The sequence below is a fragment of the Pristiophorus japonicus genome, chromosome 5, assembly GCF_044704955.1.
Source record: "Pristiophorus japonicus isolate sPriJap1 chromosome 5, sPriJap1.hap1, whole genome shotgun sequence".
NCBI classification, from domain to species: Eukaryota; Metazoa; Chordata; class Chondrichthyes; family Pristiophoridae; genus Pristiophorus; species Pristiophorus japonicus.
Genome location: NC_091981.1, coordinates 83,919,695 through 83,942,796, shown reverse-complemented (window position 1 = coordinate 83,942,796; position 23,102 = coordinate 83,919,695). Strand labels below are relative to the sequence as shown.

Sequence of the window (23,102 nt, the reverse complement as noted above, 5' to 3'; positions counted from 1 at the left end):
CCACTTGGCCACACTGCAAATATAAAAGCCAACACAAAATAAACATTCAAAAGCAAATTTATAAATCAAAGCATGCCATATTGCATATAATCGTAAACTAATGTTGTCATCCTGAAAGAGGACAGCAGGTTCATGCACCATGGAGCCTCTACCAACACCCCCACCCCCCACCACACAACCCTCTCACCCCACCCCCCCCAACCCATTACCCTCCACCGTCGCCAGTATGGTGCCGCAGCAATACTAGTAATTATTTAGAGGACAGATTGCTGGACTGCTGTGACACCCTGCAAGCCCATTGCACACTGTACTCCACAGCCATGAAGGCAGCAGTCTGAGCTTGCATGGCAGCAGTCTGAGCTTCCGCTGTGTCACTCAGACATTGGTTGGCTGCTGCTTGTGCTGCAATGGAAGCTGAGACATTGACCATCAGACGCAGCATCGTGGTTGGGTCCACAAATGTGCTGCTGGAGTTGGCCACCACTTCCTTGCTGGAAGGGATGGGCTTCAAGCTCTGTGGCAAGTTGGTGCCAAACTCATCCATGCTCCTTTATATTGCACACAGGTTTTCTTGCAAATTTTCCAATGCACCAAGCATTTCATTGAGCATACCCATCAGTCTTCTTCTGCAGCCTGCCCCATCAAAGTCTTCATCTGAGTCTTCTGCAGCAGAACCCATGTGCAACTTTGCCTTCCAGCAACCTGGCACCTGAACTGTCCTTGCCCCCTGCTCTGGCTACAGGCCACTCATGCCCGGTATCTCACCAAGTGCAGGTCCAGCATCAATGTCATCCTTTAAATTATGGGCAATATCAGTATCTGAGCTGGTGGCTGCGAGTGTGTCATAATCATCACTGACTTCTCACTCTTCCTCCATAGACTGGGCAGGTTGCAGTTCTTCGGTATCTGAAAGGAAAAAGGCACAGGGGTAAGATTGTGGTGTGTGGAGTTCTGGAAAGTAAGAGGTGCATGCTTACACCATCTGCAGCTTGTACCTCAGAAGAGATTGTGGGATGAGGGGGAAGTGGGATGTGAGAGGAGGATTAGGTACAAGGACACCGCTATCTTCGATGGTTTCAGCCTGTCGCTGACCATGGCCACAGTAATGGCCATTTCAATAATGGCCAGCAGTGTCTCGTCCATGGAGGTTAGGAGATGCAGTCATGTCTGTTCCCATCGGTTAGCTCCTGCAGCCTTTGGTTATACACCACCTTGTCCTCCAAGAGAGAGGGAAGTGAGTGTGGTGCAATCTATTTGGGTGATGTGACTGCCATGCTTGAATAGCTGGCAGTATGTGCAAGCTGTGAGATGTGGGTGTGAGGCTTGCAACATTGCTAAGTGTGTAAAGGTGATCATCATCATCACAGGTAGTTCCTTGAAATCGAGGAAGACTTGCTTCCACTCTAAAAATGAGTTCTTATGTGACTGAACAGTCCAATACGGGAATTACAGTCTCTGTCACAGGTGGGACAGAGAGTCATTGGAGGAAAGGGTGGGTGGAGAGTCTGGTTTGCTGCACGCTCCTTCCGCTGCCTGCGCTTGTTTTCTGCATGCTCTCGGCGACGAGACTCGAGGTGAACTGCGTCCTCCTGGATGCTCTTCCTCCACTTAGGGCAGTCTTTGGCCAGTAACTCCCAGATGTCGGTGGGGATGTTGCATTTTATCAACGAGGCTTTGAGGGTGTCCTTGAAATATTTCCTCTGCCCACCTGGGGCTCGCTTTCCTATAGGAGTTCCGAGTAGGGTGCTTGCTTTGGGAGTCTTGTGTCAGGCATGTGAACAATGTGCCCTGCCCAACGGAGCTGGTCGAGTGTGGTCAGTGCTTCAATGCTGGAGATGTTGGCCTGAACGAGGACACTAACATTGGTGCGTCTGTCCTCCCAGGGGATTTGCAGGATCTTGCGGAGCCAACACTGGTGGTATTTCTCCAGCAATTTGAGGTGTCTATTGTATATGGTCTACGTCTCTGAGCCATACAGGAAGGCGGGTATGACTACAGCCTGCAGACCATAAGCTTGGTGCCAGATTTGAGGGCCTGATCTTCGAACACTCTCTTCCTTACGTGGCTGAAGGCTGTACTGGCGCACTGGAGGAAGTGTTGAATGTCATTGTCGCTAGCTGTCCTTGCTGATAATAGGCTCCTGAGGTATGGAAAGTGGTCCACGTTGTCCAGGGCCGCGCCATGGATCTTGATGACTGGGGGGCGGTGCTCTGTGATGGGGTCAGCAGGTTGGTGGAGGACCTTTGTCTTACGGATGTTTAGCATAAGGTCCATGCTTTCGTACACCTCAGTGAAGATGTTGACTATGACTTGGAGTTCAGCCTCTGAATGTGCGCAGACGCAAGCGTCATCCGCGTACTGTAGCTCGACAATAGAGGATGGGACGGTCTTGGATCTGGCCTGAAGGCGATAAAGGTTGAATAGGTTCCCACTGGTTCTATAGTTTAGTTCCACTCCAGCAGGGAGCTTGTTGAGTGTAAGGTGGAGCATTGCAGCGAAGATCATGGTTGATCTTCAACCTTATGTCCACTTTCCTTGATTCCTTTAGAGTCCAAAAATCTATCTATCTCAGCCTTGAATATAGTCAATGACTGAGCATCCACAGTTCTTTGGAGCAGGGAATTCCAGTCATCAACTTCAACCTCTCTGTGAAGAAATTCCTCCATCTTAGTCTTAAATGGCCCACCCCTTATCCGGAGACTGTGACCCCTAATTTGAGACTCTCCAGCCAGGGAAACAACCTGTCAACCCCGCTCAGAATCTTATATGTTTCAATGAGATCACCTCTCATTTTTTTAAACTCAAGTGTATAGGCCCAATCTACTCAATCTCTCCTCATAAGACAATCCTCTTATCCCAGGAATCAATCCAAGTGAACCTTTGTTCTAAGGCAAGTATATCCTTCCTTTGATAAGGAGACCAAAACTGTGCATAGTGCTCCAGATGTGGTCTTGCCAAGGCCCTGTACAATTGTAGCAAGATTTCATACTCTTTGTAAGACTAGGATCACAGGTCACACACAGATTACCCAAAGGGTCTTAGAAGTTGTAAATTGTTTTATTAAGGAGTGGTAGTTCAAATATAGTCAAACACAACACACAATCAGGATAGACATAGTAGACATACGACCATGACAAATAGTTGGTATTAGTCCCGATCGGACAGAGGGATGGTGGCACAAACAGCTCTTCTCTTCACGATCTTTCCTGAAAAGTTCTTTAGATATCTCTTTTATTCTCTTTTTAGGGATGAGCCTGACGAAAAATAATGGACAGGACCATTTAACCTATGATATGTCAAGTTCTTTGTCTCAACTCTTAGGTGAAACCCTCCTCTCCACATGTCTTTCCTGTTTATACTTTCTGGAGGCCCATCTCTCCTGTCTTTATCCTCCCAAGTTTAGAGTCAGACATGCCATTCTTGGTCTTCAGATGCTTGTTATCAGTTATTTATTTTCACGCGTTCAAGTAGCTTTAGCTATTGTACCATGGAATGAATCCTTCAATTATAAAACCAATCTGAAGAGATTTTATGTCTCAAATTATTTCTTCCAATCCATGATTTCTTACAACTCCCCACCTTTAGAAGGAAATATCCGTATTGATTTCTCACAATCGACTTTTGACTAATCTAGCTAGTTCTAAGTTATCTCACTGATACCATTTGTGCCCAGGGTTGCTGGCTGGCATTATAAGCTACTTCCCACAACTAGTGGTTCCCTATTCTACTTATTGCTTTCTCAACTTGGGCATTAACAATGGCTTCTCTTCCCACTCCCACAGTGTTACCTCTTGTGTCCCCTAAGGATCTATCCTTGGTGCCCTCTTATTTCTCATTTATATGCCCCTTGGCAACAACATCCGAAAACACAGCATCAGTTTGCACATGTACGCTGACGACGCCCAGCTCTACCTCACCAACACTTTTCTTGACCCCTCCATGGTCTCTAAATTGCCAGACTACTTGTCCAACACACAGTGCTGGATGAGCAGACATTTTCTCCCAGTAAGTACTTTGAAGACCCAAGCCATTGTCTTTGGCCCCACCACAAACTGCATTCCCTAGCCACCGACTTGATAAAAACAGAGAAACATAGAAAATAGGTGCAGGATTAAGCCATTCAGCCCTTCGAGCCTGAACCACCTTTCAATATAATCATGGCTGATCATTCACCTCAGTAACCCATTCCTGCTTTCTCTCCATACTCCTTGATCCCTTTAGCCGTAAGGGCCACATCTAACTCCCTCTTGAATACATCTAACGAATTTGCCTCAACAACTTTCTGTGGTAGAGAATTCCACAGGTTCACAATTCTCTGAGTGAAGAAGTTTCTTCTCATCTCGGTCCTAAATGGCTTACCCCTTATCTTTAGACTGTGACCCCTGGTTCTGGACTTCCCCAACATTGGGAACATTCTTCCTGAATCTAACCTGTTCAATCCCGTCAGAATTTTATATGTTTCTATGAGACCCCCTCTCATTCTTCTAAATTCAAGTGAATATAAGCCTAGTCGATCCAGTCTTTCTTCATATGTCAGTTCTGCCTTCCCGGGAATCAGTCTGGTGAACCTTCATTGCACTCCCTCAATAGCATGAATGTCCTTCCTCAGATTAGGAGACCAAAACTGACCAACAATATTCAAGGTGTGGCCTCACCAAGGCCCTGTGCAACTGCAGTAAGACCTCCCTGCTCCTATACTCAAATCCTCTCGCTATGAAGGCCAACATGCCACATTTGCCTTCTTCATCGCCTGCTGTAAATGCATGCCAACTTTCAATGACTGATGTACCATGACACCCAGGTCTCATTGCACCTCACCTTTTCCTAATCTGTCACCATTCAGATAATATTCTGCCTTCCTGCTTTTGCCACCAAAGTGGATAACCCCACATTTATCTACATTATACTGCATCTGCCATGCATTTTCCCACTTACTAACCTGTCCACCCTGCAGTCTCTTAGCATCCTCCTCACAGCTCACACTGCCACCCAGCTTAGTGTCATCTGCAAACTTGGAGATATTACATTCAATTCCTTCGTCTAAATCATTACTGTATATTGTAAATAGCTGGGGTCCCAGCACTGAACCTTGCGGTACCCCACTAGTCACTGCCTGCCATTCTGAAAAAGACCCGTTTATTCCTACTCTTTGCTTCCTGTCTGCCAACCAGTTCTCTATCCATGTCAATACATTACCCCCAATACCATGTGCTTTACTTTTGCACATTAATCTCTTGTGTGGGACCTTGTCAAAAAATCTTTTGAAAGTCCAAATACACCACATCCACTGGTTCTCCCTTGTCCACTCTACTAGTTGCATCCTCAAAAAATTCTAGAAGATTTGTCAAGCATGATTTCCCTTTCATAAATCGATGCTGACTTGGACCGATCCTGTCACTGCTTTCCAAATGCACTGCTATTACATCTTTAATAATTGATTCCAACATTTTCCCCACTACCGATGTCAGGCTAACCGATCTATAATTCCCTGTCTTCTCTCTCCCTCCTTTTTTAAAAAGTGGTGTTACATTAGCTACCCTCCAATTCATAGGAACTGATCCAGAGTCTATAGAATGTTGCAAAATTACCACCAATGCATCTACTATTTGTAAAGCCACTTCCTTAAGTACTCTGGGATGCAGACTATCAGGCCTTCAATCCCATCAATTTCTCTAACACCATTTCCTGACTAATAAGGATTTCCTTCAGTTCCTCCTTCTCACTGACCCTCGATCCCCTAGTATTTCCGGAAGGTTATTTGTGTCTTCTTTAGTGAAGACAGAACCAAAGTATTTGTTCAATTGGTCTGCCATTTCTTTGTTCCCCATTATAAATTCACCTGATTCTGCCTGCAAGGGATATATATTTGCTTTCACTAATCTTTTTCTCTTCACATATCTATAGAAGCTTTTGCAATCAGTTTTTATGTTCCCTGAAAGCTTACTCTCATACTCTACTTCCCCCCTCCTAATTAAACCCTTTGTCCTCCTCTGCTGAATTCTAAATTTCTCCCAGTCCTCAGGTTTGCTGCTTTTTCTTGCCAATTTATATGCTTTTTCCTTGGATTTAACACTTTCCCTAATTTCCCTTGTTAGCCACGGTTGAGCCATCTTCCCTGTTTTATTTTTACGCCAGACAGGAATGTACAATTGTTCAAGTTCATCCATGTGATCTTTAAATGTCTGCGATTGCCTGTCCACCGTCTACCCTTTAACTATTATTCGCCAGTCTATTCTAGCCAATTCACATCTCATACCATAGAAGTTACCTTTCTTTAAGTTCAGGACCCTAATCTCTGAATTAACTGTGTCACTCTCCATCTTAATGAAGAATTCTACCATATTATGGACACTCTTCCCCAAGGGACCTCGCACAAGATTGCTAATTAATTTTCTCTCATTACACAACACCCAGTCTAGGATGGCCAGCTCTCTAGTTGGTTCCTCGACATATTGGTCTAGAAAACCATTACTTATACACTCCAGGAAATCCTCCTCCACCGTATTGCTACCAGTTTGTTTTGCCCAATCTATACGTAGATTAAAGTCACCCATGATAACTGCTGTACCCTTATTGCACGCATCCCTAATTTCCTGTTTGATGCTGTCAGCAACTTCACTTCTACTGTTTGGTGGTCTGTACACAATTCCCAGTTGCATTTTCTGCCCTTTGGTGTTCCGCAGCTCTACCCATACAGATGCCACATCATCCAAGCTAATGTCCTTCCTTACTATTGCATTAATCTCCTCTTTAACCAGCAACGCTACTCCACCTCCTTTTCCTTTCTGTCTATCCTTCCTGAATATTGAATACCCTTGGATGTTGAGTTTCCAGCCTTGGCCACCCTGGAGCCATGTCTCCGTAATCCCAATTACATCCTATCCATTAACAGTTATCTGCGCAGTTAATTCATCCACTTTATTACGAATGCTCCTCGCATTGAGACACGGAGCCTTCGGGCTTGTTTTTTTGATACTCTTTGTCCTTTAAGTTCAGCCCTCTCCCTAGCACCTGTCTGTGGCTGAACCATACTGTTCACAACCTAGGTGTCATATTCGACCCTGAAATGAGCTTCCGGCCGTATATCCGTGGCATAACTAAAACCGCCTGTTTCCACCTTCGTAACATTGCCCGCCTCCGCCCCTGCCTCAACGCCTCGATTTCAAAATTCTCATTCTTGTTTACAAATCCCTCCATGGCCTCACCACTCCTTATCTCTGTAATCTCCTTCAGCCTCACAACCCCCCCCGAGATATCTGCACTCCTCAAATTCTGCTCTCTTGGGCATCCCTGATTATAACTGCTCAACCATCGATGGCCAAGCCTTCAGCTGCCTGGGCTCTAAGCTTTAGAACTCCTTCCTTAAACCTCTCCACCTCTCTACCTCCTTTACGACACTCCTTAAAACCTACCTTTTTGACCAAGCTTTTGCTCATCTGTCGTAATTTGTTCTTATGTGGCTCGGTGTCCAATTTTTTTTTTGTCTCATAACATTCCTGTGAAGCACCTTGGGACTTTTTACTATTTTAAAGATGCTATATAAATACATGTTTTTCTTGTTGTTAGTTAGTTAGTAAGGAAAGTCAGAAATGAAGATTTCCCCCTTTCTTACAGTCCAATCCTTTGAGGGGGATAAGCAACCTCTGTCCCCTTACTCAAATTCAATTCACTGTTCCGATGTTCCAATTCTGCCCCGCCTGTTTCTTCTATCTTTCCTGATCTTACCCCACCTGGGGTCTCCTCTATGTTGAGTGCTGGTTAATCATAGACATGAATACACAACTGGCTTATGCATCAAAGTCTTGCTGCATGCAGGTATATATATATCAAATATACTATCATTACAAGTTGGAGAACTATCAGAGCATGTGAGATAATATGAACTTAAGGGTGTGCTAATATAATAAGCCTAACATCCCACCAATGTGAGTCATCCCCTATGCTATCAATTTCAGTATTTATTCTTGCATTTTATTACATCATGTACTCCACCTCCTTGCAATAGAGGCCAACATGCCATTTGCCTTCCTAATTGCTGGCTGTATCTGCAAGCTAACTTTCTGTGTTTCTTGTACAAGGACAGGTAAATCTCTCTGAACAGCAACATTTAATAGTTTCCCGCCATTTAAAAAATAACCAACTGTTCAATTCTTCCTACCAAAGTGAATAACCTCACATTTCCCCACATTATACTCCATCTGCCACCTTATTGCACACATTCATTGAACCTGTCTATAACCCTTTGCAGGCTCTTTGTGTCCTTCTCACAGCTTACTTTCCCACCTAGCTTTGTATCATCAGCAAACTTGGATACAGTACATTCGGTCCCTTCATCTAAGTCATTAATACAGATTGTATATACCTGAGGCCCAAGCATTGATCCTTGCACCACCCCACTAGTTACAGCCTGCCAATCTGAAAATGACCCGTTTATCCCCACTCTCTGTTTTCTGTCTATTAACCAATCCCCTATCCATACTAATATATTACCCTCAACCTCATGTACCCTTTATCTTGCATAATAACCTTTTCTGTGGCACCTTGTCGAATGACTTTTGGAAATAAAAATAGACTACATCCACTGGTTCCCCTTTATCTACCCTACTAGTTACATCCTAAAAACACAATAATAAGTTTGTCAAACACAATTTCCCTTATATAAAACCATGTTGACTCTGCCTAATCATATTATGATTTTCTAAGTGCCCTGTTACCATTCCTTAATAATGAACATCACTCCTATCCACCACCTCCACCAAAGCTTCCAGTGCAGCGTACAAAAACCTTGAAGCCAGCTCTCTCCATGTTGTGCTATTCTTCACTGTTTCCCAGGTCAGATTTGCTTCTTACATGACTCCCAGTAATCAGCTCTAGCCACAATGCACTTCCCCTTTAAGAGGTACAGGCTAACTCTAAGCACTAACTCCTCAGATAATGAAGCAGTCCATGCCCGCATGCAGCAAGACCTAGACGACATTCAGGCTTGGGCTGAAAAGTGGCAAGTAACATTCATGCCACACAAGTGCCAGGCAATGACCATCTCCAACAAGAGAGCTTCTAACCACTGCCCCTTGACATTCAATGGCATTACCATCGCCGAATCCCCCACCATCAACATCCTGAGGTCACCATTGACTAGAAAATTAACTAGACAAGCCACATACATACTGTGGCCATAAGAACAGGTCAAACGCTGGGTATTCTGCAATGAGTGTCCTTGACTCCCCCAAGCCTTTCTACCATCTACAAGGCACAAATCAGGAGTGTGATGAAATATTCTACATTTGCCTGAATGAGTTCAGCTCCAATAACACTCAAGAAGTTCAACACCACCTAGAACAAAGCAACCTGCTTGAGTGACACCCCATCTACCACCTTAAGCATTCACCCCTTCCACCACCAGCCCATTGTGGCTGCACTACAGCAACTCACCAATGCCTCTTCGACAGCATTTACCAAACCCATGATCTCTACCACCTCGAAGGACAAGGACAGTAGGTGCATAGGAACACCATCAGCAGCAAGTTCCCCTGCAAGTCACACACCATTCTGACTTTGAATTATATCGCCGTTCCTTCATCGTCACTGTGTCAAAATCCTGGAACTCCCTCCCTAACAGCATTGTGAATGTTCCTTCACAACATGAACTGCAGCAGTTCAAGAAGTAGGCTCATAAATATCTTCTCAAGGGCAATTAGGAATGGGCAATAAATGCTGTCCTTGACAGCGATGCCCACTTCCCATGAATTAATAAAAAAATGCAGGCTAGCTTTAAGTGGTGCTAGCCTCTCATGATATTGGCCCCCTGCCGATGCATCCAGCCAATGGACAATGCAGTTAACGCTGGCTGCACGCTGAAATAATGGAAATAAGCAAGTTGAACGTTGTTGGCATGCTGCCTGCATTTCAATCAAGGGCTGCGGTTTAATCTCGTATCATGATCCCTGCATCCATTTTTGGGGACTATCCAACTTAGCCCCCTTTGTCTTTGCTAGTGTAGTTACAGTAGCCAAACGGTACTGGATTTCAAAAAGCATTTCAATAATTTTTTCCACCCAATATATTCAGTAAGACCACTCTGCCACTTCCAAAACAATGAATCCTCTCCAAAGTATCATAGTTCTCTTTGTTAATCACTGAAGTTAGGCACACGTAGTGTTGGTATTTTGTTGGGTTGAGCCTTGTGTCCCAAGGACACCTGAAAAATGCCTGATGCCTTAAATAGCCACAGATAGAGTACGGTAGCATAGTGGTTATGTTAATGGATTAGTAATCCAGAGACATGAGTTCAAATCTCACCATGGCAGTTGGGGAATTTAAAATCAGTTAATTCAATAAATCTGGAATTAAAAAAGCTAGTATCAGTAACAATGTCCATGAAAAAACCCATCTGGTCCACTAATGTTCTTTAGGGAAGGAAATCTGCTGCCCTTACCTAGTCTGGCCTATATGTGACTCCAGACCCACAGCAATGTGGTTGCCTCTGAAATAGCCTAGCAAGCCATTCAGTTGGGGCAATAAATGCTGGCCTTGCCAGTGATGTACACGTCCCCTGAATGAATAAAAAAAGATAATTTTCAGTTATCCTTCTTGCATATGTTCAGTTTCTCGATGGTGTATTGTTAATGAATGTGTGTGATAAACCAGCTGTAATCCAGTAGTAAAGAGATTTCACTTTAAAGGGGCGTGCTTAATTTATCTATTTATTATACCTAATATCCTACAAGCTGATGTGAAATGACAATATTCAATTGTTAGGCGAGATGATACTGCACTTAATGATAACTTTAATGCCCACCTGATGCCATCTTGATAATCTCATCCTTGGGATAAGCGTGCAACAAAGCCATCCTAATGCCAGTTCATATTCCATAACACAAGGTTTTGTTTACTTATATTTTACCAATTTTCTCCTCTTCTCCCCTTCTGAAGTTACAAGCTCTTGCTGAGGTACAATTCCATGGTTTTCAGTAACCCTCAGGTACCTCAGGCAAGTGGCCATTCTTCTGTGAGATTGGACAGTGAGAGATAGAGTTTAACTGGAGCACACTGGTCAGCCACCCATTCAGACAGCAAAGAGATCCCCAGCGATTTTAAAGCTCCGCCCTCATTTAAATTTGCCAGTTGAGCTGCAGGATGCCAAAAAGGTGTCCCGACACATCTCGCCAGATTGAAACCTGAAATGCGACCCGGGACTGCCGCCAGCAAGGTAAGCTGCAGAGGGGTGTCCCGGGGGAGTGGGTCCCAGAACAGCAGCGGCCCAGATTATTTTTATGGACCCCCAGAGGAGTGCTCTTGTACCTCCAGAGCCCACAGAAAGCAATTCAAGTCTTACTTTTGGAAGACCTCTCCTTTTCCATCGCCCATGGAACTGATTGGAGCCTGCACTGCACTGGACCCTGGCTTAGGCCCTTTATAAAATGGAGCTGACCGCATCACCCTTGTTAACAGGGTGGTAAGGCAACAACCCATTTTGAGTCAATTAACGCCAGGTGAGAGTGCTCAAAATCGACCCCCAAGTGACAGTAAGCTATGGCACTGTGGGAATAACCCAGTTAGATTTGGTTGTAACTATACATCTACATTTCCAGCAGGACTCACTTGATAGGAGTTAGCAACAGGTATCTGTTATATATGAATAAAGAATCTGACTGGATACTGTGAGCTCAAAGTAAAGTGTGACCCTAGTCTTTTATTGCAGGTCTCCAGAGTGCCTCTCCAGCCTGTGAGGCCTCCTTATGTACCTGTGCTCACAAGGGATTGTGGGATCCCTTGGGACTCCAGGGGATGAGCCCTCTGGTGGCTACACAAGGTATATACAAGTTTACATACATAACAACACTCCCCCCCAAAGTCAACAGTGTAACTATTTACAAGGTGAGGTGATCTGGGGCCTTTCTTTCCCTGGTTGATCGTCTCGGTGCAAATGCTGGTTTTGGTGAATCGTTTGTTGGGCCTTGCTGGGCTGCCTGGTGTGGTGAGTCCTGCTGGGCTGCTGCGGGTGATGGGTTCTGCTTCGTGGCCAAGCGCGGTGTCAGTTGCCACTGATGTGTATGTTGGGGGGTCAAAGAAGGCAGGGTCCAAAGTGGGTTGCTCAGGATAGTCCGTGAATCTGAGTTTGATTTGGTCCAAGTGTTACTGGTGATGAGTCCATTTCAAAGTTTGACCCAAAACACCCTGCTCCCCTCTTTGGTCACAATAGTGCCGGGAAGCCACTTGGGATCTTGTCCATAATTCAATACAAATACAGGATCATGGATTTCAATTTCGCGTGAAGCGTTTGCACTATCATGATATGTACTTTGTTGAAGCCGCCTGTTCTCTACCTGTTCATGTAGATCAGGGTGAACTAAAGAGAGCCTTGTCTTAAGTGCTCTTTTCATGAGCAGTTCAGTGGGTGGAATCCCAGTGAGCGAGTGGGGTCTCATGCGGTAGCTAAGCAGAACTCGGGATAGGCGAGTCTGCAGTGAGCCTTCAGTTACCCTCTTCAAGCCCTGCTTGATAGTTTGCACTGCTCTCTCTGTCTGACCATTGGATGCTGGTTTGAATGGGGCAGATGTGACATGTTTGATCCCGTTACGGGTCATGAACTCTTTGAACTCGGCACTGGTAAAACATGACCCGTTGTCGCTCACAAGGACATCAGGTAGTCCGTGCGTGGCAAACATCGCCCACAAGTTTTCAGAGGTGGCAGCGGACGTGCTTGCCGATATTGTCTCACATTCAATCCATTTGGAGTACACATCTACAACCACAAGGAACATTTTACCCAAAAGCGGGCCTGCAGAGTCGATCACGGTTTGGAGGGCCAAGACTATAAACTTAGTGCCGCCTCCCTGGGTGCATTGCTTAACTGCAAGCATGTGTTACATCTGTGCACGCAGGACTCAGTCCGCATCGATACTGGGCCACCATACGTGGGATCTGGCTATCGCTTTCCTCATTACGATGCCTGGGTGGGTACTGTGGAGGTCACAGATGAAAGTGTCTCTACCCTTCTTGTGGACCGCTACCTGATTGCCCCACAGAAGGCAGTCTGCCTGTATAGACATTGCATCTTTGTACCGCTGATACGGCTTTATCTCTTCCTGCATTTCCACTGGGACACTGGACCAGCTCCTGTGAAGCACACAATTTTTTACTAGGGACAGTAAGGAGTCCTGTCTCATCCAGGTTCTAATCTGTCGGGCTGGGATGGGTGATTGCTCACTCTCGAATGCTTCCATAACCATGACTAAATCTGCGGGCTGCACCATTTCCACCCAGTTGGTGGGCAATAGCAGCCTACTGAGAGCATCGGCAGTTTTCTGTGCCTGGCCTGTGATGGATGGCATAGTTCTCGGCCTTTTGGCTAAGATCATGCATAACTGACCTGACAGGGGAGTAACCATGACCCCAAAGTGGTTCTCCCTGGATCAGGAAGGTGGTTCTCCTATGCTTTTTGGAAATAGGAGGTGGGTGGGGTGGATTGACCCATCCACCTCCACGGAGGTGTGTGCGGGGCCTGACCCATCCACCTCCATGGCACGAACCTGGTATTGCAGTACTTCCAGGAACGGTGCAGTGGCTCTAGGCCTTTTGGCTAAGAGCATTGGCGCAGAGTGATCCTTGATGTGTGCAAGGTGACCTCTGGCGTTTGTGATTTGACAAAGAATTGGAAAGATTGGCAACAAAAAATTAAAAAAAAAAACATGAGCGCCCATCTCTGGATGCGGGCCGATGCATTCGTATTTATCTCCTTACTCTCGGAAAACAGGGATATTAGTGGCTTATGGTCCGTTTCCAATTTAAATTTTAGCCCAAACAGATATTGATGCATTTACTTTAGCCCATAGACATACAAAAATGCTTCTTTTTCAATCATGCTGTAGGCTCTCTCAGCCTTAGTCTGACTTCTGGATGCATAAGCAACCGGTTGCAATTTCCCAGATTCATTAGCTTGTTGCAATACACACCCGACGCCATACGACGACGCATCACATGCTAGTACCAAACGCTTACATGGATCATACAACACAAGCAATTTATTTGAGCATAACAATTTTCTAGCTTTTACAAAGGCATTTTCTTCGCTTTTACCCCATACCCATTCGTCTCCTTTATGCAATAAGGCGTGCAGTAGTTCTAACAGTGTGCTGAGACCCGGTAAGAAGTTCAGGAGTCTTAGAAACGACCGCAGCTCCATCACATTCTGTGGCCTTGGTGTGTTCTCGATTGCCCCCGTCTTCGAATCGGTGGGCCTGATGCCATCCGCCGCGATTCTTCTCCCCAGGAACCCCACTTCAGGGGCTAGGAAAATGCACTTCGAGCATTTCAACCTGAGCCCCACGCAGTTGAGTCGACTAAGAACCTCCTCCAGGTTCTGCAGATGCTCGACTGTGTCCTGACCTGCAAACAAGATGTCGTCCTGGAAGATCACCGTGCGTGGGACCGACTTCAGTAAGCTTTCCATGTTCCTCTGGAATATCGCCGCAGCTGATCGACTTCCAAACGGGCATCTGTTATAAATGAGGAGACCTTTGTGCGTGTTGATGCAGGTGAGGCCCTTCGATCATTCCTCCAGCTCCTGTGTCATGTAGGCCGAGGTCAAGTCCAGCTTCGTGAACGTCTTTCCTCCCGCCAGCGTAGCAAAAAGGTCGTCAATCTTTGGTAATGGGTATTGATCCTGCAGAGAGAAATGATTGTTAGTTACTTTGTAATCACCACAAATTCTGACGGTGCCATCTCCTTTGAGGACTGGACCAATCGGACTGGCACACTCGTTGAATTCGATCGGCGAAATGATGCCCTCTCGTTGCAGCCGGTCCAGCTCGATCTCCACCCTCTCTCTCATCATGTACGGTACTGCTCTCGCCTTGTGATGGATGGGTCGCGCTCCCAGAATTAGGTGGATCTGCTTTGGAACTTCCGGTTGCCTGGTTCAAACAGTGAAGGGAACTTGTTTAAGACCTGGGCACATGAAGTGTCGTCAGCGGACAAGAGAGCTTGGACGTCGTCCCAGTTCCAGCATATCTTTCTGTGGGACCATTGCCCGGTGCCACCCAGAGTGGTAGCTTGTGCACTGCTCCATCGTAGGAGACCTTTAAAGTAGCACTGCCGATTACGGGAATCCGTTCCGTTAAGTAAGCTCTCAGTTTCATGCGAGTGGGAGTCAAGACTGGCCTTGAGGCCTTGCTGCACCACAATTTTCAAAAGTTTTTTTGCTCATAATGGACTGGCTCGCACCCGTGTCCAGCTCTATTGACACCGGGAGTCCATTTAGTTCAACCTTCAGCATTATCGGGGGACACTTTGTGGTAAATGTGTGCACCCCATATACCTCTGTCTCCTCAGTCTGAGGCTCTGGTTCATCGTGATCCGCCATGGATTTTTCCTCCTCTGCAACATGGTGGTTTGCAGGATTAACAGGGTTTGCAGTTCGCCTGCACATATGTTGGAGGTGTCCCATTGTTCCACAGCCCTTGTAAACGTACCCTTTGAAGCGGCATGAATGGAAACAATGATCACCCCCGCAGCGCCAACAAGGTGTTAATGGCCTTGCATTCATCACCCTTGATGATGGACTCTGAGACATCTGCGGATGTGCAGCTGCAGGCATGTGGGGCCTGCCCTGTATGTTGCGATTTGAAAACAACATTACTTTGTTCACAGTACTTGTAGCAGCAATTGTGTGCTTGGAGATTTGCTTAATATTGTCACTGGTGGCAATGAATGCCTGGGCTATCGCTATGGACTTACTCAAGGTTGGGGTCTCTACAGTCAAAAGTTTGCGAAGTATCACTTCATGGCCAATGCCAAGTACAAAAAAGTCTTTGAGCATGTGCTCCAAATGTCCTTCAAATTCGCAATGTCCTGCAAGGCATCTTAGCTCGGCGACATAACTCGCCACTTCCTGGCCTTCAGACCTTTTGTAGGTGTAGAACCAGTACCTCTCCATCAGAACACTTTCCTTCGGGTTCAGATGCTCCCGGACCAGTGTGCACAAATCATCGTACGATTTCTCTGTGGGTTTCGCTGGAGCAAGCAGATTTTTCATGAGGCCATACGTTGGTGCCCCGCAGACGGTGAGGAGAATCACCCTTCATTTGGCAGCGTTCGCTTCTCCTTCCAGCTTGTTGGCCACGAAGTATTGGTCGAGTCGCTCCACGAAGGTTTCCCAATCATCTCCCTCCTAGAATTTCTCCAGGATGCCACTGTTCTCTGCATCGTTGGGTTCGTCATCTGTATCTCGTCGCCAGTTGTTATATATGAATAAAGAGTCTGACTGGATACTGTGAGCTCAAAGTAAAGTGTGACCTTAATCTTTTATTGCAGGTCTCCAGAGTGCCTCTCCAGTCTGTGAGGCCTCCTTAAGTAACTGTGCTCCCAAGGGATTGTGGGATCCCTTGGGACTCCAGGGGATGAGCCCTCTGGTGGCTGTGCAAGGTATATACAATTTTACATACATAACAGTATCCTCACAGATTTTTCTTCTCAGTTGTCTCGAGGTACCGAGATAAAACTGTGGGACCCCAACTGCTGCCCGGCTTCTATCTGCAATGATCGCATTAATGCTACAAGTGTTTTTATCCATTATACCATGAAGGTGCCAGTAGATTTAATAAGATGCTCAAGTTTTAACACTGGTGAACTGAAAACATCAATTCAGCCAATTATAATCAACAGAACCAATCAACTTCAACCAGGTCTGCACTTTCCAAATTGTTACATGACATGTCGGTTTGAAATTATAAATCACAGTCAGACAAAGTCCTTAATGCTAATAGTGTAAAAGAACAGAAGACTGCAAACAAATCTGTTTCATTGATCACAGCAACCATTATTAAACTAGGCAAGAAATGGGATTAAAAATAAAGTCGGCACTTAATAAGGAGGTCTGAAAATAACTAAATCTTTTCAAGGGAGAGTCTTCTCTGACTTATTGGAGTGACAATGTCTAAGCAGACTTGGGCTATCCAGGAAGGCCTTGAGAGAGGTATGTGCAATAGTAAATTATGATCTAAAGACTTCATCACTCACTTCAACTGCATTGACAGTGCTTGTGAAAGTCACAGCAACTATCAATTTTCTGGCTGCAGTGTCATTCCAAATACACGGAGGCGATTCCTCTGGCGTTAAATAGGGTACCATCTCTTATTGCATCCAAGAGGTGACTGATGCACAGTTCCAGAGGCTGAAATGCCAAACCACTTTTACAGAACTTGAGACAAATAGTTACAGAGAGCAATAACTTTTTATCATTGTTAACTCCCCCAGAGGGTCAGGTGTGGTCAATTACACATACGCAGAGATAAGAGTGCCGTCAGTCAATCTAATGAAGCAGATCTACTACAAGGGCTCCCATACCCTTAACATTTATTAGTACGTAGTGTTGGAAGAAGGATCCTCAACCAGTATGCACGATTCCCTGAGCTGAGACATACCTCCCTCTTTTAGGAGTCAGTGCATAGGTTGTTTTAACACGATAATCAATTGCAAACTTTGCTATTAGGAGATCAAGGCTATGGTTTAAAACCATGGTTCATTACCTAATTATAACAGCAGAAAATAAACATATTTTTTAAAATCCAGTAAAGCATAGTGTAATTCTAATACTGGTGAGCCTTTGTGATTTTATTTACTCATGGTGTTAGATAAAATACACTATTGTAAGTATATTACAATTATATCATTGCTAGATTATTTCCTTGTTTATTATTTGTGTAATAAATTTGCCTCATATTTTAATCTGCTGCTTTCAAAGCCCGAAGTGAGATTTATGGAGGCATTCGATAATTCTATAATTAAAAGTAATTACGATTTAGAGTTTGCTGTCTGTTTACTCAGTAAGACTATTTAAAGCTTACCTAGACCTTAAGGCAATGATAGGCACTCTCAAATATTTGGTGAGTTCGGACTCACCCATAGGAGTGATCTAAGATATGAGAGCCAAAACAGGAGGTTAAAAGGTCCCAAAAATGTTATTCTATTCCATTGTGTGAAATTATATTGTTGCTGGACAGTAATTCCAACCACTTACTGCCAGGATATTGTGAAATAATAGTAAAATATTACAATATTTGTTGGACTAACTCTAGAGTTCTTGTTATTCAGCAGAATAGAGACCATATAGTTTGTTATAAGACTGATTTTTACATTATAGAATTTTATTTTAGTCCCAGATATGCTGTGACTGTTTCCTGTGACCTACATTTAGACAATGCTGCACAACTGAAGAAGAAAACAACAGAGCAAAAGCAAATATAGGTCAGCACTATCCTGGAGGCATCTTGTCAAACCAAAAATATGCTTGATTCTGGTGGAAAGTTCAAACTAGAAAAAAAAGACAAAGAAACGTTGCCCTAAGAGAGTTACATGAAAGTAATTGCAGGTACAATTGGTGTTCGAGCAATGCTCAGAACCTGAAAATAATGCCATAGGCACAGTAAAGTTTTAAACTCATCTTAACGACCTTTTTAAAACATGCATATCCAATAATAGTACTCCTTTATGTCATAAAAGAAATATAAAAACTCAATAAATGTGAAAAAATATAAAACAAGAAAAAATATATTTTTCGTTGAAGGTTTAAAGCGAATGGCTTTTGATTTCTTAAAAACTTGCAGTCAATTCAGTTCAGATACATGCCTCCTTTTAAAAAAAAATCTGCCCTATTTTATGGCCTGTCATTCAGATCCTGCTATCACATTTGGTGTGAACCACAGTATCTGAAATGCGACTTTTGAATTTTCCAACTTTCAATCCTTGATGACCTAGTGGAGGGGAATGGCAGCCAGTCTCTGGATATGTAATGGGATTCATAGTGCCTGTTGAAGAGTAGTCATGGGATATTTGTCTGTTTCTTGTGGTCTTGTGGCAAAGTGCCAGAATCCCTGACAATCTGCTATAGGGCCAAGACTGGGACAAAGCGAATAACACCAAAAAGTTTTAAAATGATCAATTGTATAGATGGAAGTTAATAGATTAGTCCTAAGAGGATAAGAAAGTAGAGAACAACAAACCGTCATCTGGATCTGGTTCAATTTAGCCTTTATCCTTACACTTTCTTCTTGTGTTCACAGCACAAAGTCAAGTTACATCAGTAGGCTGCGATCCTGTGAACTGGAAGTTGTGAGAATGAATGTTGGAGTTAAAATTAACCCGATGGGAGTTGGTTCCACATTTTCACTATTCTGTGGGGGAAAAGTTTTTTCTATTCCCCAGCCTTGGTCTGAACACTAAAACCTGAAATTGCAAGGCAAAAATTCTGGAAAAATGATGGGATCCCAGTGAGGGGAAGGAGAGCAAATTTTGCAGCAGAACCTGTATCTACTGGCCTTCTGCACATTTTGCTCAGAGTCAGAAATCCTGACGCAAAGAGGGGTATAGGCCAACTACCACCTGTCCTCCTGGTGTACCAGTATCAGCTTGGGAACCTATCTGGAGATATTCAGGAATTCCAACCATCTTTTTTCTACTGGGCCAGTCCCACACCTGAGGTCAATTATGTCCTGAACAAAGCCCTGCCATTTTCTTCAGGCAAATTTAGTTTTTGGAGTGAGTATTGACAACACTGTGCCAGCCAATTAGTAGGAGGTGGGGTGGGACCTATGGTGGAACTATTTTACAGCAAAGAATCTATTACAGAATCTATTTTACAGCAAAGAGTAAACAAAGTCTATTAAAACCGAGTCTTTATGCACTTTCGCAAACAGAACTCATGACCATACCTATCACAGTTGTCCAATATAAGCAGGATTATTTCTTCAGTAAAAGCAGTTGCATGGAGCATAGTTACATAAAAAGAAAAAAAGAAAGACTTGCATTTATTTAATGCCTTTCACGACCACCTGACATCTCAAAGTGCTTTACAGCCAATGAAGTACTTTTGGAGTGTAGTCACTGTTGTAATGTGGGAAACACGGCAGCCAACTTGCGCACAGTAAACTCCCACAAACCACAATGTGAGCAACATATTACAAATTGATAATTTCTCCAGAAAAATATAGTAAGTGGAGAAAAGTTACATAATACAAATTATGTGCATAAAATCAATCCCAGTTACTTACAACAGTGCAGTATCCAAGTGTGATTAACGGTGGAATTACCCAAATAGATCCATTCTGCCCAGGACTTATGGCATCACTATATGTAGCCATAACTTGTTTTGTACTTAAATCTTTAGCTTGATAAGAGTCTGAGGCTCCCTGCCTTGGAGTGGCAGAGTACCACTCCAATCTTCAACAAAACATCACAGGTCAGGTATCTCTGTTGCCCTTCCACCCTGATATGACCCAGAATCAACAGTAAGCAACAGGTGGGAGTCCAACCCTGCCTCACTTCAGCCCCCTTACAAGTTTCTGTGGAATTGCAGGCCTGAGGTGCAGTTGATACATTCTCACCAGGGGGAAAGGTAGGGCAACTAAAGTCAGAGCCCCCTGAATGACAAAAGTGACAGAGAGTAAGATAAAGCAGAAAAAGAGCGTGAATGACATATGTCAGATTGAGAATATGTGAGAATCAGGATGAATACAGAAAGTTCAACAGGTAAGTTAAAAAGAAAATAAGACAGGCAAAGAGGGAGTATGAGAATAGACTGGCAGCTAACATAAAAAAGAATCCAAAAGTCTTCTATAGGCATATAAATAGTAAATGGGTAGTAGGAGGAGGGGTGGGGCTGATTATGGACCAAAAAGGTGACGTACGCATGGAGGCAGAGGGCATGGCTGTGGTACTAAATAAGTACTTTGCATTTGTATTTACTGAGGAAGAAGATGCTGCCAAAGTTATAGTGAATGAGGAGGTAGTTGAGATTGGATGGGATAAAAATTGATAAAGAAGAGGTGCTAGAAAGGCTGGCTGTACTTAAAGTAATTAAGTCACCAGAACTGAATGGGATGCATCCTAGGATGCTGAGGTAAGTAAAGATGGAAATTGCGGAGGTACTGGCCATAATCTACCAATCCTCCTTGGATACAGGGGTGGTGCCAGAGGACTATTGATTGGATATATTCAAGAGGGAGTTAGATATGGCCCTTAAGGCTAAGGGGATCAAGGGATATGGAGAGAAGGCAGGAAAGGGGTACTGAGGGAAAGATCAGCCATGATCTTATTGAATGGTGGTGCAGGCCCGAAGGGCTGAATGGCCTACTCCTGCACCTATTTTCTATGTTTCTATGCCTATGACTAGAGAATTGCAAATATTACACAATTGTTCAAAAAGAGGTGTGAAGATAAACCAAGCAACTACAGCCCAGTTAGCTTAATCTCAGTAATGGAGAAGCTTATAGAAGTGAAAATCCAGAACAAAATTAATAGTCACTTGTACAACTGTTGATTAATTAAGGGAAGCCAGCACGGATTTGTTAAAGGCAAATCATGTTTAACTAATGATTGAATTTTTTGATGAAGTAACAGAGAGGGTTGATGAGGGCAATGTGGTTGACCTCATGTACATGGACTTCCCAAAGGCATTAAATAAAGTGCCACATAATAAGCTTACCAGCAAAGTTGAAGCCCATGGAATAAAAGAGACAGTGGCCCCATGGATATGAAATTGCCTATTGACAGGAAACAGAGAGTAGTGGTGAATGGTTGTTTTTTGGACTGGTGGAAGGTATACAGTGATGTTCCTCAGGGGTCTCACCATTGACAGATCACTTCTATCATCTCAACATCAGCTGCTATCTATTCCATCAGCACATTGCTGCCCGGAACGCCACGGATGGCCTCACCTTGGCTACACTTACTTCACTTGACACTATACACTCTGGCTGCCACATGATGCGCCATGTTGGTACCACCCTACACGAGCTCCATAAAGCATGCCTACAATGCCCAAGCCATTCCTTCTACACGCATTACTATTGCGGGGAGTAACCTTTTGACTCACCATTAACGACAACTCACTAAGCTACTTCCAAAGTTGCACACAAATCTGTCCAACAACACAAAGTGTTCAAAATAAAGATTTCAATGTTTGACAATACATCAACATAAATTTTACATGAACATTGGCTAAAGGATCCAAGTGCCTACCCTTGTGTGTTGTTCGTTGTTATGATTGGATAAGGATGAGGGTAAATGTGAGGGGTGGCTAATAATATGAGGATGTGATGACGCAGATCGAGAGAAGGGTGGATGGTGGTGTGAGGTAAGTTGGTGTGAGTAAGGATGTGCAGGAGTAGGGTAGGGAAGGCAGAGTGATGGGGATGTGATGAGTGGTGCAGCAAGATAAGGTTGAGTGTGGCTTTGCAGTAACGTTTCATGGTCTGTTGAGATAATTGATAGGTTTGCACCATTGCAGCCAGATCCTCCTGATGACATCCCTGCTTGTGCTCCCCCCCAGCCCCCCCCACCACGTGCAGTGTGCAACCAGGCTGCATTGGTGTCCTGGGGAGGTCTCTTCCGCACATTGGAAGGGAAGAGTACATCCCTGCGTGCTGTGACCCCCCTCCATAAGCATCTGGAGGGAGTGATAGGAGAGCCTGGGTGCAGCTGTGCACTTTTGTACAGTGCTTGTCAATGTTTACAGCACCTCAATGCTGCAGAGCACTGACAGAACAACTGTCAAAATGAATGTGGGCATGGTCCTTTTAAGGAAACCGTCTGATGACGCGTCATCAAATGACATCATCAGATCCGCTTCCTGTTAATTGGCTGGGAACCTCGCAGGGTGGGCTTAACAAGCCAAATCTAGGAAAGATTGTTTCAAGAGGGCAGGCTGCAGAGAGAAATAGATTCCAAAACTCCACCGATACCAATTGTACCTGATTCGCCACAGGCGGCGAAATCACATCCAAAGTTCTTAATTGGCAATCTTATTTAAAATCAAATTTAAATGTGGTCAGGCCAAAATACTATTCTTTGCACCAGGTTCTCACTGCACACATCCCACCATATATAATGCATTTAAAAGGTTAGGGATGTTCAGGCCATCTAGGAAGTTACTTCTTTGAGGAGAATTGAGGTATTTTTGGTTTTGAAAGTAAAATTTGCTTGAATGAGCATTGGACTTGGTATTCCTGTCTGCTTGAGCCCTGACTGGAATTTCAACTATCGCCTGAGTAGGGAAGACATTGTGGCTTTCACATCAGCTGAAGACAGCAAGTGCTCCTCTGGTC

The 23,102-nt window shown here is 44.3% G+C and overlaps 1 pseudogene; it reads left to right on the top strand.

Annotated features, from left to right (window-relative positions):
• Positions 1-13,332: 13,332 nt before the first annotated feature.
• LOC139264936 (U2 spliceosomal RNA) lies at positions 13,333-13,569 on the top strand (annotated as a pseudogene).
• Positions 13,570-23,102: the final 9,533 nt, after the last annotated feature.